This window comes from Sorex fumeus, unplaced genomic scaffold (genome assembly GCF_029834395.1).
Source record: "Sorex fumeus unplaced genomic scaffold, SorFum_2.1 ptg000026l, whole genome shotgun sequence".
NCBI lineage: Eukaryota > Metazoa > Chordata > Mammalia > Eulipotyphla > Soricidae > Sorex > Sorex fumeus.
This window is the reverse complement of record NW_026606083.1, coordinates 6,825,042-6,842,994: the sequence shown is the minus strand read 5'-3', so window position 1 is coordinate 6,842,994 and position 17,953 is coordinate 6,825,042. Positions and strand designations below refer to the sequence as shown.

The window sequence follows — 17,953 nt, the reverse complement described above, 5'->3', positions numbered from 1 at the left end:
GGTGCAGAGCTGCCTCCTCTTCCCAGACACTCTGCAGAGGTGAGGCTGAGTGGGCAAGAGGAGAGGTGGGCACTGTCCATGCTCGCTCAAGGGCCTGGCACCCCTGGCGTCCGGGACACTCTCCTGTGCATGCACATATATGTATACATGTGTGTATGCATGTGTGTGCACTGCGGTTCCAGGTATGTGTGCACATGTGTGGGCGTGCGATGTGTGTGCATATACGTGTGATGTGTGTGCACATGTGTACAGGTGTGTGTGGGAGCATCCCTGACACCTCTCACAGACCAAAGGTTGACACACAGTCCCGGGAATTCCCAGCACCTGCCCCCTCACGGCAGGGTCCCCTTTGCCTCCCAGGCCCGAGTCTAGGCACTGCCAGGCTCTTGATGACCCTGCCCTGCCTCCACTGCCCATTCAGGCAGGCTGGACAGACACACGGCTCTGCCCCACCTCGCCTTCATGCTGTTTCTAAGTTCCCTTTTGAGGTTTAAGCCAAATCCCTCGTGCAGTACGCCAGTAGGAGCCGTTTCCCCACAGACCATCATCAGGAAAGCAGACACTGCCCTGTGCCGCCCTCCCTGCAGGCTCCCTCGGCTGGCAGCATGGACATTCCCTCCAGCCCTGGTGTGCCCACGCGCCCTTCGTCAGGCCGGTGCTTGGGCTTCGTGAGGGCAGGCAGAGGGGCCTTGCCACCATGCAGTGATGCTGCGGGTCTCTGCAACCTGTCTTCTTGTCCAGTGGGGCCAGTTGGGCCTGCAGCAACGTGCAGCTGGTGGCGCCCCCCATAAAGCTCTGCCCTGCGTTGGGGTGAGCGCAGACTTGGGAGCTCACTGCCAGCCCGCCTCGCTGCACTGGGAGGAGGCTTCGTCCTTCTGGCTGTGGTGGTGGGGAGCACATTTCCTTCACTGAAACCCTTTTCCGAGCTCACCTGTGTTTCTTTATTCAGCTGCATTTGAAGCAGGGAAGTGATTGACACAGGGAAGACTTTTCTCTTCTTCTTGGGAGCATCAATGCCGGTGCCAGCTCCGCATCCGTGTGCCCTGCCCTCCCTCCAACACCCGTGCCCCTGCCCTACCCCCAGAACCTGTAGCCTCCACCCTCCCTGTAGCACCCATAGCCCCCACCCTCCCTTCAGCACTCGTAGCTCCTGCCTTCCCCCCAGCACCCGTATTTCCAGCCCTCCCTGTGCTGCCACAGCATCAGCCCTCCATAGCTCTGGGTGAAGCATGCGGCTCCCCTGGCTCGAGCTCTGGCTGCTCGAGGAAGGGGCCAGGCAGGGCCACCTGGAAAGGAAAGAATCGTCACCCTCTGCCCCAAGGTGAACCGGCTCGGTAGATAGGGATGCGAGAGAAAGATGCAATGTCCTTGCAGGTGTGTGTGTGTGTGTGTGTGTGTATGTGTGTGTGTGTTTGTGAGTGTGTATGTGTGTAAGTGTGTGTGAGTAAGTGTGTGTGTGTTTGTGTGTGTCTGAGTGTGTGTGAGGGTGTGTGTGAGTGTGTGTGTGTGTGTGTGTGTGTGTGTGGAGCAGATATGCAGGTGAATGACAGGCAGGCAGAGGTACAGCGGCAGGGCACGGGGAGCAGACACGTGTGTCTTGTGCTTGTATGTGTATGTGAGTATATATTAGGGTGGATGGAGACATAGTGGACGAGAGGAACACTTACAGCCCATCTATCCATGTGCATGTGGAGAGTCAGAGATCGCAGCTCCAGGGGTGTGAGAGAAAGATGGAGAGATAAAGAGGGACGGGCTGGGAAGTACACTAAGGAGGAACCTGCTGGAAGCAAACAGAGCGGCCTCTCGGTCTGAAGCACCCACGTTTGCTCCTCACACCCCTTAGAAACCTTCCCCTAGTGCAGGCTCCCGAGTACAGGGACAAAGCACTCCGAGTACAGTCCCAGGCGCTGCGCATGCTCCTGAAGTGACCCTGAGCACAGAGGCGGCTGAGCCCTGAGCATCACCCAAGACGCTGAGCTCATCAGTAACTGGAGAGAAGGGCCCTCCTGGGAGTCAGCCCCTCAGGCCCACTGAGTCTCCGCCTGTGCAGGGAGGTCTGTCCCCTGTGGGGGCCGCTCCTTTTGCAGCTTCTAAAAGGTGCCGGCAGGTGCTAGGTGCATCCTGGGCCCCTCCTGGCAGGTGGCTCTGGCCTCCCCGCTCCCCCTGAACTGCTCTGCAGATGGGCTGAAGGACAGAGCTGGACCCTCCCCTCTGTCCAGCCCCTCCAGGGCGCCCTGCTGCTCCCAGCTGTCCCCTGACCCTGTCCCGAGGCCCAGGAATGGTTATTTTTAGACCCAGGCAAGCCCTGAGTGTCAGACGGTGAATTATTAGCTGTGACTTTAAAAATAGTTCCCAAGCGCTTGGGAGCATCTGATCCCTGCAGCATATGGACTAGGATTTACATTCCACCTTCCCAGACCAGTGCCCAGAAATAGGACATGGGCCACCCGAGTGCCCGGCCGGGCTGCCTCAGAATGAGCTGGAGCTCGAAGAGGCTCGCAGGGTCACAGTGGGCTCTCCAGCCACGCCCGCCTGCAGCAGCCCTCCCAGTGCCCAGTGCCCTTCTGCCTGTCCTACCCCCACCCAGGGTCGCAGGCACCTTTCTTCCTCCGGGACGTTAGGGCAGTGTCCAAGGAAACGCTGCCTGCCCCTGAACACCAGGCCTGGAACCTCAGGGAACAGAGACATGGAGATGCAGGAGCCGTGGTGGCCTCATGAAGGCCTGCTCCCAGGCATGGCCTTGCCAGGGACACCCACGCTCCTCTCCTGATGGAGACAGCTGTGTCTACACCCCCCTGGCCTCTGGGACTTCACCTGCACCTCAGGGCTTTATGTGGCTGTGTCTCTGGCCACGTGCTCCCGCGGACACTCGGGGGGATGGCTGGTTCCCTGCAGTGGTCACTCACATCCAGCAGAGACTCATTGCATTTCCCCAGCAAACTCTGCCTTGACCTTGAGCCACACCCCCAGCTGAAGAGGACTGTGGCCCGAACACTCCCCTCAACTCCCCCGCCCCCGTGGCGGCATCTTGGGGGCAGCCCTGTCCCCGGCCAGAGGAGCCCCGGGGAGCCAGTGGCCCGTCCTCCCCGGGTGGCGTCTCTGGCGTCTCTGGTGGAAGGGCACCCAGTGCAGGGGGCAGCTGCTCTCCAAGATCCTGCAGCTCTGGTTTCTACAGTTCAAACATCAGAACCTCCTCCTGGGGCGGGGGATCCAGGCTCAGTGGCAGGGCCTGCAATGGGACCTGGGGGTCAGCGGCCACCTTGCCAAGTGATGTCAGCGGGCAGCGCTTTGGTGAATCATCAGATCTATGGTGGCTCAGAATCTGACGCAGGGGAGGGCCCCAGGGAAGCTGTCTGACAGGGAAGGAAGGAAGGATAACACAGATGCCAATGTTCAGGCCGGGTGGGAGGCGGAGTCTCACTTAGCCTGAGAGAGCCCCTGGCAGGGCTGGTGAGCCTGGAATAATGTTCTCTGGAGCCCCTGAGGGAATCATTAGCCTTCCTCCCTCTTCACCAAGGATTCTTTATGGCTCTCAGTCAGTGTTATCGATCAAGACATAGTACAGCAGTGCCATTGTCCCACCTTCCCTCTGTGCTCTCAGCCCTGCCCCCAATGTATATTGCTGTGCAGTTCCGTAATGTCAAATAGTTATGACTGGACGATAATTGAGAAACATTCACGGATGCATAAAATGATAGAAAAAGGCAAAATATGCAGACAATTAATCAAGGAAAGCAAAAGAAGACAAACCCTAAAATACAAAGAGGAATTGCAGTCAAAGAAAAGAAAAAAGCCATAAGAGAAGGTAGGACTATTTCTTACACACAAGGAACACAGATTTCTATACCATCAGACCCACAGAAATCTCAGCATTTCAAACTTTAAAATCCAGTAGACAGGGCTGGAGCGATAGCACAGAGGGTAGGGCATTTGCCTTGCATGTGGTCGACCCAGGTTCGATTCCAGCATCCCTTATGGTCCCCTGAGCACTGCCAGGAGTGATTCCTGAGTGCAGAGCCAGGAGTAACCCCTGTGCATCACCGGGTGTGACCCAAAAAGAAAAAAAAATCCAGTAGACATATGCTTGTGAATTTTATGTAACCAGCTTTTAAAAAGAAGGACCAAGATGTGAACGCCTAAAAAACAACCGCAAGAACAGCAGCAGACAAAAAATGTGAACTCAGGTAGCCGTGATGCTTTTGGTGGAAATGATAAAAACTATTGGTCGGCTTGGGATTCTGAGGAGAGAAGCCCCAAGCAAACGCCTTGTTAGTTTTCTCTCAGAACTGCATGCCTACAGCGTCCAGTCAGGCTCTGGGGCACCCTCCCCTCCCAATTCCCAACTCCTCTGTCGGGGTTGTAACCAGTGCAGACTCCTTTAAAGCATCCTGGCTTTTCTGGTGTCTTCTGGGCAGGTGACTATTCTTTCCACTCAGGCATTCAGTTGCCGATGCTTTTGAGGTAGCATAGGCAGCCAGCATCGCCCAAGATGGGGAGCAGGCAGAGAAACAAAACAAACTGAGTTTCTTTTCACCAAGGAGTGTAGAGCCCAGCAGGAAGTGGGTGGGGAGGGTGTGAAGCTCAGATGGGCCCTGGAGAAACTTGGCATCCGAAACCCACTCTGCCATCACTGAGGTCTGGTGTCGGGGCTGAGGAGTTCCAGGTGGTAGCTGAGGCAAGGCTGCACATCCCAGGAGCTAGTCTGTGGAAGTCGGGGGATGGCAGGGATGTCTCCCGAGGCTGCAGTCAAGCCCGGAGCATCCCAGGAGGTGACCTGGGGACTGGAGGAGCTGTGTGTTCCACATCTGGATGCGGAGGGGGTAGGGGGGCTGGAGACGATGCTGTGAGAAGGAGGGAGGAGGGGCATGTGAAGTGGACAGAGGCACCGGGACCCTCCTCTCCCTCTTCTCAACCCCTCCTATCCACCTCACTTGTCTGCCTTATTTCTCCCCATTTTCTCCCCATCTTTCAGCTGTGTCTGTTGCTGCCACTTCCTCTTCACCAGCAGTGGACAGTGGATTGCTGGGGGAAGGAGCGTCCCATTCCAGAGTGAGTCACTGTCAGGGAGGCATGCATTGTGCCCCAGGCAGGGACAGGGTGCAGGGGTCCTGTGGGGGTCTCAGGTGTCCCCTGGGGGCAGTTCTGATGTCGCTGAGACAGGAGGAGGCACCATGTGGCTCAGTGGGCTCTGAGGGTCCAGAACCTCAGCACTGGGACCCAGGGTCACTCTACTGCCCCATGCCCTGGCCTGGGTCCCGGAGAAGGAGCCCCCACTTGGGTGGTTTCCAGAAGGATCTGGAAGGACCCTCACAGGGGCTGCTGTCCCTTCTGGGGATCACGGGGATAGGGACACAGTGCCCTGCCTTGGGCAGTGCTAACAGCAGGCCTCAGACCTGCTGGCCCCACAGTGTTCACACGGGGCAGGAGAAGGGACGCGTCCAGGGGTGAGCCCCTACGGCCCACAGCACCGACCCCCGTTCTGCTTCTGCTGCTATGGACAGAACCGCTGTGGGCTGGACCCAGGGTTGGCGGCTCCAAAGCCACTGCCTCTGACTCTGGACCCCACGCACGTCCTGCCTGCCTGCCCTGAGACCCAGCGGCCGCGAGTTCATGGTTGGTGACAGGCAGGGTGGAACATGGCTGCTCATGGCTCCTGGAATCTCTCCCAGAGGCTCTGGCCAAGCCTGTGCCCAGCAGGTACCCAGAGAGGGCAGCCACAGCTCCAGGGCCTCAGGGCCACTGCAAGGCCAGGTGAGTGAGAGCAGAGTGTGGGGACTGGAGGACACATTGTGTAGCCGCTCTGGGTGAGCATCACTAGGGTGGACGTGTGACAGGGCCCACCTCAGCCTCCCTTGGGCCTTCGGTGTTGCTGGTCACCAATAATGCCAGGCAGCGCTGGCCTCGCGTCTGGAAAGCACCTTCAGCAGCAGCGGTCAGCAGCGGGGACAGGAGGCTGGATCTCCACCTGCCATCAGCTAGTGCTGGCCCTTGGTGGGCGTCCTGAGCTCTGACCTAGACAAGCCGCCACAGCCTGCCCAGATTCCGGGGACAGAGCGAGGACACTGACAGGAGCGGTTTCTCTTTCCGAAGCTGGATGATGCACACGCATCTCTGCAAGTGCGTGAGGGAGCAACCCGTCACTCGCCCTCACCACCTTAGCTGGGCTGTCAGACCCTCGCACCACTGCCTGGGATGGCTGTTCCTGCATGACGCTGAGTATTGATGGATCATCTCTCGCTTCACAGAACATAAAATCACTATATATTTTACAGATCCTCTTTATTTGAACCATTTAGTACCTAACACAGTCTAAAGGAAAATGTATTTCTAGTTAGAAAAGTAGTAAACAAATCCCAGAGCTGCCATTCCCAGGGGCGCCCTCTGCTCACCACTGGGTGGTCTGTCTGGCAAAGTCTGTGTCCTCAGCGTCCATGGTTCGGACAATAACCTCATTGCAATCAGCTTTGCACATTTGCTCTGAGGACGTTGGTGGGTTTCCAGGGGATTGTTTTCCGAGCGGTTCCTTTTTGGGTTCAGTTGAGTTGTGTGCTGGGAGAAAACTGGGTGATTTTTCAGCCCACGAGAAGGTGAAGGATCACAGTTATGTTGTGCTAAGGCAGACATGGCTTCTCTATCTTTCCTGTGCATTATTGTGATTTGCATGTACAGTGCTTGTTTCAAACTGAAAATCTAGGCTAACTATCCCTGAGCTGGGCGAGAATATGTCCACTCCGGCAACGTGGCTCACATCTGGCCTCCGTTACGCTCGTGTGTCTGTGTTGTTCTGGACATGTCATACTTCGAGGCGACAGTGGGATGGTGACATGACTTTTGCACATTTCTGCCTTCTACCTTCTCCTGTTGATCTGCTGCTCAGTGTTGCGTGTGATCTGCTCAGCATGGTGTGTATCCGCAGCTATTTTCCAGGGATGAGGGTCAGACGCACCCTAGGATGCCCAGCAAGTGGGTTCTGGTTCAGAATCTCGAGTGGCGGTGGGGAGGGAGGCAGGAGCCCAGGAGGGTGCCTGGCGCCCCCTTCCCCCGCCATTGAATGTGCCTGCTTGTGACTATCACTGGGCCTCGTTAGAGGGGGGCTAGCTGGCCACAGGAGAGAGGAACTGCCCCTCTGGCTGAGGTGGCCTGGGCTGATGACCATGCCCGTGCCCAGCAGATGCCCGGAGAAAGGCGGCCTTGCCCTCCAAGGGGGACCCAGGCTCTCACAATGAGCGCTTTTCTCTGGCCTTGTTTTGTACACGGTTGGGTTCTATTTTCCGGTCCCCGTTTCTTCATTTTTCAGGAATGAATACAAGATACAAAGTGTATCTGGGAGATCAACATTCATTCTATTATTGAATTTTATTTTCAAATAAATTTTTTTTCTACGCAGTTAACTAGTGATTGCCATGCTATTTCTATCTATGATGTCACACTAATATGGGGGCTAAGCTGTCCACTGTGTATGCAGACTGCTTCTTCAGAAACGGCCTCCCACACTGGGGAGGATGGCCCAGCTCTGTAGGGACTGGACATCGGGTGACGTCTGATCACAGGCACTGTACCATGCCGTGTAATAAATCTCTGGTGACAGGCGAGTGACTCAGCTCTCCCTGATTTGGAGGTTTTCTTATCACTGTTTCCTTTGACAAGAAGTGCAAGTAAACTCTGTGGAGAAATACAAACTTTACAGAGGATTTTTTTTTTGAGTAAATGGAAGATTAAAATTTTTAAATTTTCCCAGATGAAGACTAAAATATAATTTCCTCACTTTTCGATTTACACATCTGATGTAAACCCAAAGCAAACATAAATTAATGTCTTTGGGGGAATTTTTATAAACTTAACTAAAAATATGTATCTTTTAAACACCTGGAAAAATTAGTTAAAAACAAATCTGTTAATTCTGGTAGAAAGAAGGTTAATGAAGGGAATTTCACCTACCAGAACACACACCTCCCCACCTCATGCTCTCCCCAAATGTTCTCTCACAAGATTTTGGATAAAAATATAATTTAATGTTATTGTACTGTACTTTCATATCTAACATGACTTACAAGCACATAAGAAAACAAACACCCCTTCCTTTTAAAGTTGTTTTCAACAGCAGTCCAAGTGTACACCTTCCATGCCTAGGTCTGACTTTCAGTCATCTGCCGTAAAGCCAAGATCTGCCCGTTTCTGCCATACATGGGCACTCGGTGTAAAATAAGGCCGTTTTCAGCTGTGTGAGTAATTGGCATTGTGATAACACGTGGAGGATATGAGCTTAGCCCTGAAGTATTTCGAATCGCCACTAAAACTTCCACAATAAAGTGGGTCAGGAAGTCTCAGCCCTGCGCTGAGGCAGCACATGGCGCTTGGAGGACATGGCGTGGCGGGGCCTGCATGATCACCGCATTTCCCGCTCCCTGTTCTCTGTGGTCCGAAGGCAGCGGGCCACCCCACTGCCGGCTCTGGCCTCCCTCACACCCAGCATTTCCCTGACCCGACAAGGAGTTTGGTACAGACTCTCAGCCAGACCCTCTGAAGTGAAAAGCCGAGAAGGTTGATTGTTTGTTGAATGCTATTTCACATTACATAAGGCTCTCTGGGGTCCGAAGGGATGTTAAGGGCAGAGGCTCTGAGGCAGGATTCGCTAATTGGCTGCCCCAACGTGCCTAATGCACTCCCAGGCAGGCACTGGGTGCGAGAAATATCTGCCTCATTACGGGCATTTACTCGCTGCAACCATTTAAGTCACTTTGAATTTATTGAAGGATTCTTACGCCTCAGCAATCCGGCATTGAAAACGTCGTAGATGGGACTTATAAATCTGAGAACAATTTCGCATATGGCAGGCGCACGCTCTGGGCCACGTGGGTCGTGGCTGCTAACTGGCCTGGGGGGGATGGAGCTTTAATAGGTTCCTGGCCATGAGCTCACCTGTGCGCCCACTGTCTCTGATGGCCAGAGCTTTCCAGCTGTCCACAGGGCAGAGCTCAGCACATGGCGGGTGTGGAGGGGGCCTGGGAGAACCCAGCCCTGCTGGCCAGGGTCAGGGGTACCCCGTGCCTGAGGGGTGGTCTCCAGTCCAGCTCTGCTCTATCTCTCTCGGCCTGGCCGCACATGGTTTCCTGCCCAGTTCTTGCGGCTTCTGCCTTTCTCATCTGGCCTGTCCATCCCCCGCCTGCACAAAGGCAGCTCTCCCCGTGCTCCCCACCGACCCCGTGTGCCCAAGGCTCCTTCCAGCTTCTCAGAACCCTAACTATCCCTGGGTTCAGCCACACACCTCAGCCCTCGCCGGAGAGCAGAGAGCAGCTCCGCTTTCTGCTGTCGTGTGGCAGACATGTAAGGGCTCTTTCTTGGTTGGCATGGTGCCAGAAGGAGTCCCACATATGGACAAACTGCCAGGTCAGGCAGGCTCCCAAAGGAGCAGAGAGACAGCACCAAGCACTTTGGCAGGGACCAGGAGGGTAAATGCTGAGTGTGCCATGTGTCTGGCTTCTGACAGGGCTCAGGCGTGATGGCAGAACCCTGGTCGCTGTGAAATGGACACGGCTGCCAACTCCCGCCAGGGTGCCCAGCTCTTCCTCTCCTTCACCGACTCTTTCCTGGATGGCACCTGCTTGGAGAAGCTCCATGACGGCATGACCAAAGGCAGGGGACCCCCACCTGAGGTTCTGGAAGTCTCCGGGCTCTCAGAGTGAGTCAGGGCAGGGACTGAGGCTCTTGGTTCAGTCCATAACCAAATCTCTTCTCACTTTCAGGGATTCTCAGCCCAGCAGGCTTCAGTTGGGGTGGAGGCAGGGCGCAGGCTGGCACTGCCACAGATGCCCAGGGTCACCCCAGCAATGCTTGGAAACTGCAGGGCCACATCCAGGGTGCCCAGAGAATGAGGAGGAGTGGGGGTCAACCCAGAGCTGCCTGCTAGCCAGTACTTCTCCTCTAGCCCCAAAGCCCTGTGTTCCAGAACCTTCCTGCAGGCGCCTTCTATTGCTTCCTCAGTTTTTTATAGCAACCCTTGATGTTTGAATGCATTATTGCTTTTTTTTTTCTCAAAGAACTTGGAGAGAAACAGGTCAAGTCATTTTATAAAGGGAAAGCAGAGGTAAAATCAGACTTTGAACATAGGCAACTGCGCGTTAGGATCCATGCTGACTCTGACACGCTGCCTTCTATCTGTGGCAGAGAAGAGGTTGTTTTTTTCCCTGTGTCTCCTAATCAGGCCAGGCAGATCCAAGCAGCTGTGCAGGCCCACAGCCCCAGCCGGCTACCTGGACCCGGTGTGGGGGCATCTGCGAGTCCCCCAACCTCTGAGGCTGAGCTCGCTCTAAGATGTCGGATTGAGAAGGGACACACGGAGAAAGCACTGGAAGCCGACCTAGTTCTTTACAGAAAACACAGGATGGGCCTGCTCGCCCAGGGAGATGCACAGTTGGGCAGTGCTATCCGCCTTTGGTTAATCCAGCCACAAACCAGGAGTGAATCTCTGGAGCGTGGACTCCCGCCCTCACCCCCACAGCCAGATGCAGACAGGTTCTCGCCTTAAACCTAAGCAGAGAACATTCGAAAGAGATGACCATCAGTGGGATGATGACATTCAGGACATATTTGGAAAAACGTAAACTTTCATGCCACTAAAAGATTTTAGTGTCCTAAGAGATTTTTTTTTCCTCTAGCTTATGGAGAAACTATGAAATTAGGTGGTATTAACCACAAAACAATTGAAGTCAAAGAAATTTTAAAGAGACTTAGGAAAATGTCCTGTGTACAGCAGGGAGAAATGAGGAGTGAAGCAGTGCCATGGCTGTAGGTACACAGCCCACGGTACTTCTGGCGGGGCTGGGTCCCTGATCGCTGCCGGCAGAGATCCCTGAGCACAGGGCTGGGAGGAAGCCCTGAGCACTGCCAGGCGTGGGCATGAGCCCCAAACCAAAAACTAATTTTAAGAAGAAAAAAAAATGTAGTGAAATGATATATTTTAATATAATCATGATTATAATACATGCGTTTATGTCAGACTTAATTAAAATGGAGTTATGAATTTAATGGAAAAAGAGCTAACAATTTGTAATCTATAATTTGCCTATGATATTCAGAAAAATTGAAAATTACAAGATTCAAATATACACAAGGAAGATAGAAAACAGATGGGAAAGAAGTCATTTAAAAGGGAAATAAGATGAAATAAAATAAAATTCTAAACAATGGAAAGTCGAAAAAAGCATCAGGGAAATGACTCAGCAGTAGAGCTTTTGTCTTGTACAGGTGAGGCCCAGGGTTTGATCCCCAGAACTACAAAAAGAAAACAAAACCGAACCACAAAGTGACCAAAATGTATGTTGAAAAGAAGATGCAATAACACTAATGAAGTTGTCTAAAATACAAAAAGAAACATTTTATTCAGAGTTGAACACATTTGTGGGGGAATTTTGAACTCAGCTACACAAAGTATGAAAGTCAGAAAAGCAGAGTAAAGACACTCCCTTTGCTTATACACAGTATAAGGCGCATCTGTGTGTAAACAAACATGTGTGTGTGCTCTTTGCCTGTTTACATAGTATACATGCACATGCATGTGTGTTTATATACTTCTTCAGCCCTTATGGAATATTTGACCAAAATATCTTGTAGTAGGCTATTCTGCATATCATGACTATGTATACAGAAAAATAGCTGAACATTCTAAGTTTGCTAAAAATACAATCAACTAACAAATGAAGTTTTAAAAAACTTCTTTCAAAAAAAAAAAGCTGAAATCATGCACCAAAGCAACCCCAAAGTTAGAGAAGAAATTCTCAGCACAGACTTGAAGATGGGTACTAAATCAAGTATTATATACTGAGATGTGAGGGGCGGTCTTCAATTAGAACGTTTTAAATAAACACAAAGACTAAAAACAAACTGAGTTTTCAAACCAAACTCAAAATGAGTATCAGAGTTAAATAAAACCAACGAAAAAGGAACTATTAGACCAGAACTCAGTACATCTCAGAGAGCCTTTGAGATGAATGATGATTAAATGTCCGGTGATATTGGTGGAAGGGACGGTGGGGGTGGGAGGAGGGAAAATAGAACCAAAACCCAAACCAGAGCGAGAAACAGAAACTTCTGATCACCAGTGTCTATGTAGTCAAGAAAGCAGAAACTCCAGCATCAGAACGCCTGCCAAATAGTGTATCTCCAGAACGGCGAGACCAATGGCAAGGAACTATGAAACTGTAACTTTAGGATTAATCTACGTAGATGAAGAAAAGACTTAAGTTCAATGTCATTTTAAAATCTCCAGAAAAGGAGCAATTGTTTTAATTTATTTAATTGTGTAAGTTCCAAGCAACTAAAATATGGATTTAATCCTTTATTTTCATGTCTTAGTGAAGCCTATAGAACCATTTATGGCTGTAACAATAACAGCTTATAAATTGGCAAATTATATGCTGCCTTTCAGTTAAGAAGCCTCTATTCTTCCTACATTAAGGATAGCAAACATCAAGATCTGCATTACATGGTTCTTAGAATCATAAAGACCCATATTGTCAAATGAACATGTAATCATTGGCTTTCCATTTCATAGAGGAAATGGCTCGTGTTTGCCCGTGTGTTCATGTCTGTCTATAAACACGCACATGTGTGCACATGTATCTGTGTACATGTGTGTCTGAGAGTGCCTTTGAGGAAGGACATGAGAAGCATTCCTAGACAGGTTCTTCATATTTCCTTGGTTTAGAAGTAGCTCAAATCTCAATTTTTGTAGGTGCTAAATAAAATCAAGATGAAGTTAAACAGATGGTCACACCTCCCTCTCCCTCTCAGTCAGCCAGCCCAATTAAAATGGTCATTCTCCCCAAATTTGTATATCTTATGAAAATACATCAAATATTTCCACAAACCATATGCCCAGTACCCTAACTTAAGCGTGACTAGAGTGAGGTGAAAGTCAGTACTGGTGTCACTCTATTAAGCTCTCTCAGAGGACTTTGCAGACGTGATGTTCTAGTCAGGTGGTTTTGTCCGGCATTACCCTCTCTAGGCAAAACTTCCCCCAAGGCTGAAAAGTCCTGTCAGCAGTATATCTGACAGAAATTATGCATGATAAAGTGGCATTCTAAACTTAGTAAAGAAAGTGTTAAAAAGAATTATGGCTCCTTTGTTAATTTAATCTGAATTTAACAAAACCCTTTTCTTGGGAGGGATGGGTGTTGAGGTCTCTAGTCACGATCAAAGGAGCTTAAAGTTTATGATTCTGTTGATGCCCCCATCTGTGAAACACACTGAGGGAAGCAGTTCCCCTACCGTGGAGGCCTCAGGGGCAAAGCCCTCTCCCCTCTACTGTCTTCAGAAGGACAAATACAGGTGATCCTCTCTGACACACACCTGCACAGTTATCATGCACTCAAGGGAAGAATATTTCACAACCTGACCACTGGTTTCCTCAGAGTAGCCTGTGTTAGTGCTTCACGTACATTTAATCTCAAGCACTTGGCAGGGAGGAGGGAGACCAAAGGCTTCTCGTATGTTCCTCGATGTGCTTCAAGAATATGCACCATCCGGTGCCTATGAATATAGCTCGAATTGGTATTGTTGAACAGCTTCTCTGAAGAAGGCTTCTGCTGTGAGTGGCACACATAGGAGAGTTTGCTTGCTCTACTTGCAGGATTGACATAAGAGATTTTGGAAACATTATTTTTGGCAGTAGGGCAGCTGGTGATCATTGGTCCTGGCCTACCCCATCTCCTCAAAAAAATAAAAAAGGCTTCTCTCTTAAATCTCTTTGGAACTACTTCAGAATTTGGTGGGAGGTATAAAAGATGAATTCATGAATGTACAGATGAGTACATTTTTGCTTGCTTTGTGTTACATCTCACAGAGAATTCATCTCTTCAACTAATTTTAGGAGTGACATCTGGGTATCTTCCTTTGACCATGGACCTCTAAGAAACAAAGATTTTAGGAAATGCCTGAAGTGAGTTTAAGATATACACATATAGTATATATGTGTATATATATGTATATATATTCATATGTGCATATATATGAATGAACCATTGTATGTATAAATAGAGATGCATATATGAATAAACTCTCACTACACATGTGTTTATATTTATGAATGAGCCCTCACTATTTATGTATATTGCATCCTTGTATATGGACAGACCTCCTTATGTTCATGAATGTGGATACATTTTCCCTAGTTTTGTGTGTGCATATACACATATGAACCAAGCAATATCTGGTTCAACTCCAGAGCTTGAATCCCTTCCAGAAGGCATTTGTCCCAGAAGTTTCTGACCTACCTTTGGGAAGAGAGTGGGAGGAAGGAGGTTTGGTTTCAGTCTGAGGGGGAGTCCCTGGCCCCCACTCTTCTCTGGACAGATTCTGAGAGTTTCTGATTTTCAGGTTCCAGACCAAGTTTTGGCAGTGGTAGGATCTTAGGGAGAGTCTGTGAGAATTTAACCAGGTAAGTTAACATCTCTAAAGACCCTCTTCCCCCATTTGTTTAGATCAGAGTTTGCCAGCCTTACCTGGCCTGACACCTCTTTCCAGAAAAAAAAATCACTCAGTGTCCCCTGGAAGTCTTTTTAGGTGAATAAACAAAAGAGCTCCCTAATCGCACCAGAGGCCGCTAGTTACCCTCCCCATACACACACACCACACACACACACACACACACCACCACACACACACCCCACACGCATATACCACACACACACCACACACACACCACCACATACATATAAACACACACATATACACCACACACACAACACACAAACCACCACATTCACACCACACATACACCACCACACACACCACACACACAAACCACACACACACACCACACACACACCACCACAAACATATAAACACACATATACACCACACACACAACACACAAACCACCACATTCACACCACACATACACCACCACACACACCACACACATATACAAACCACACACACACCACATACACACACACACCACACATATACAAACCACCATACACAACATACACACACAAAGCACACACAAAGCACACACAAAGCACACACATACCACACACATACGACACATACACCACACACACAGCACCACACACATTGTCATACACCACACACACAGCACCACACACACATACACCACACACACACACACACACACACACACACACACACACACCACTTCCAGTGTGTGCAGTGGGCGGTGTTGCCAGCTGTGGAGACATCCCCTGCTGACAGACCAATCAGCATGGCCCTCTAGTAACAGGCCATTACTGGGCGTTTCCCTGGGAAAACAGGAAATGTTCCCTCTTACATGGCCACTGATTTGGTAGCTTTCGATTTCTGAAGTGTCTGCTCAAGCTGTTGGTTAAAGCGGCTGCCCACATTGCGGAAACTATAGTTGGATTCCTGCTGCCCGGGAATTCCTGATGACTCTGTTAATCGGGACAGTCAGATTCCCTACGGGTTGATCTGGCATCACACTGCCCGTGAGTGTCCCTGGTCAGCACTTGCTGAGTTACTCACCCAGACCTGCCACAGGGCCTCCCCACCACGCATTCTGACGTTTAGCCTGTACTTGATGAAATTATAAATATGAGCTTACTTTAAACATCAAGGCTAATTTTCAGTCATTATGGATTTTAAAGTGTGATTGTAAAACAATCACAATTAATTGAAAATTCCACTAATTTACAAATGTGTTACAAATTATACCATTAATATATTAGAAATTATACAGTTAATGTACTAGGAATGTATATATTCCATTTATAGTCACTTATCTTTTTTTTTTCTTCTTTTTGGTTCACATCCAGCAATGCTCAGGGGTTAAACAAAAGAGCTTGGCTTTGCACTCAGGAATTACTCCTGGTGGTGCTTGGGGGACCATATGAGATGCTGGGAATCAAACCTGGGTCGGCCGCATGCAAGGAAAATATCCTACTTGCTGTACTATCGCTCCAGCCCCTAGTCACGTATCATTTAATATAACTTCTCTGCTTTTTCACCAGGTCTATAAACAGTAGATTGTAAGCTTCTGAGAGCCTGTGACAGACGTAGACTGCAGAAAATAGCTGCTACTGAATGTACTCATCTGATTTTCTGTTTTCTCTATCCTAAGTAAGAATGATTTTGATTAAAAAATCATCACTTAATCACTTAATCACTTAACTTCCCATTGGTGGTCGATTTGCTCGAGCGGGCGCCAGTAACGTCTCCATTTGTCCCTGTCGCGTGCTAGTGTAGCCCAATGGCATCTGTTCGCTCCGGGAACATGAAGAGCCTCAAACCAATTGTTCACGATCTTGACGAAGAAGTCTGACCATCTGGTAGGTGGGCGGCCACGCAGTCTTTTGACATCCCGTGGAATCCAGTCGGTAACAGCTCTAGTCCAGCGGTCGTCTTTAAATCTCATTACGTGACCAGCCCATCTGATTTCGACACCTTGGCAAATGAGACAGCGTCCCTGATTCTTGATCGTTGACGGATGTCAGAATTCTGGACCCGCGCGGCCACAAAGCGGCCGCACGACACATCATAAGACACTAAATACCCATCTTCTGGAATTCTCGTACCGTATTTGATAGGGTTCAAATATGGTAACACCTACAAGGGTGATTAGAGGTCGCCCCCAAAGCCTCTATCCCTCTCGGAAAGACTGGCAAGCTACCGAGAGTATTCCGCCCGCACAGAAGAGCCTGGCAAGCTATCCGTTGTGTATTCGATATGCCAAAACCAGTAACTACAACTGGTCTCATTCACCTGACCCTGAAGGCTTCACCGACATGGCAGCATTGAGAAGGATGAGAAAGGAGAGGCCGACAAAATCGCCTATCTTCGAAAACTCTTGAGCTAATTCACCAGCGTGGTTTGGCGCATGCCTCAGGCAACCGCAAGCTAACGTCCGAGCTCACAAAGCAGTGCAGAGATGCGATCAAGGAAGACCTCAAAGAGAGAAGAGCAGAAGTACTGGTAGATGCGGCAGAAGCCGGGAAAAGTATTCGTAACGCCCACCTGTCCTTCGCCAACTACAAGACCAAGATGACTGCCCTCCAACGTCCTGATGGATCCATCACATCCTCCAGAACGGCAATGGAGAAGATTATCCATGACTTCTACTCAAATCTCTTCGATAGCCATGTCCACTTGCCGACATACCAAATTCCACAGGATGGATATGTCGTTCCCAACGTTCTCCCTTCCGAAATCCGACACGCCATTTCGTTGGTAAAGAAACAAACAGCACCCGGCCCAGACAAGGTCAGACCTGAACACCTGAAGAACCTGCCGTCAGTACTCATCAATACACTGGCTCGGCTCTTCACACTCTACATGTCTGAATGCAAGGTTCCGTACCAACGGAAAACCAGCAGGACCGTACTACTGTTCAAGAAGGGAGACATCCATGACATTGGCAACTATCGCCCCATCTGCCTATTGTCTGTCATCTACAAGTTGTTCACTCGAGTCATCCTAAATAGGATTGGCAGAACACTAGATGAAGGACAACCATGTGAACAAGCCAGGTTCCGCAAAGGATTCAGCACCATCGACCATATCCACACGATAACCAAGCTCATTGAGGTTTCTCGGGAGTTCAAGATGCCACTCTGTTTAACGTTCATTGATTTAAAGAAGGCCTTTGATTCTGTTGAGACAGAAGCGGTCATTGAAGCCCTAGCCAATCAGGGCATTCACGCCCAATACATCAGGATCCTCCGTGAGCTGTATTGCGGATTCACTACCAGGATCTCACCATTCTACAAAGAAGTGATCGTTGATGTCAAGAGAGGGGTGCGACAGGGTGATACCATTTCACCGAAACTCTTCAGTGCCACCCTCTAGAACATCATGCGACGACTGGAATGGGAAGGAATGGGAGTGAAGATAGATGGTCGGCAATTACACCACCTCCGCTTTGCTGATGACATTGTTTTAATAACACCAAACATCAGCCAAGCGGCACAAATGCTGG

At 49.9% G+C, this 17,953-nt stretch overlaps 1 non-coding gene across 1 annotated transcript; it reads left to right on the top strand.

The window, feature by feature from the left end:
* The first annotated feature begins 13,572 nt into the window (after positions 1-13,572).
* On the top strand, positions 13,573-13,704 carry LOC130024120 (U11 spliceosomal RNA). Its single transcript, XR_008792563.1, has one exon. It is a non-coding gene; the product is annotated as a U11 spliceosomal RNA (small nuclear RNA).
* Positions 13,705-17,953: the final 4,249 nt, after the last annotated feature.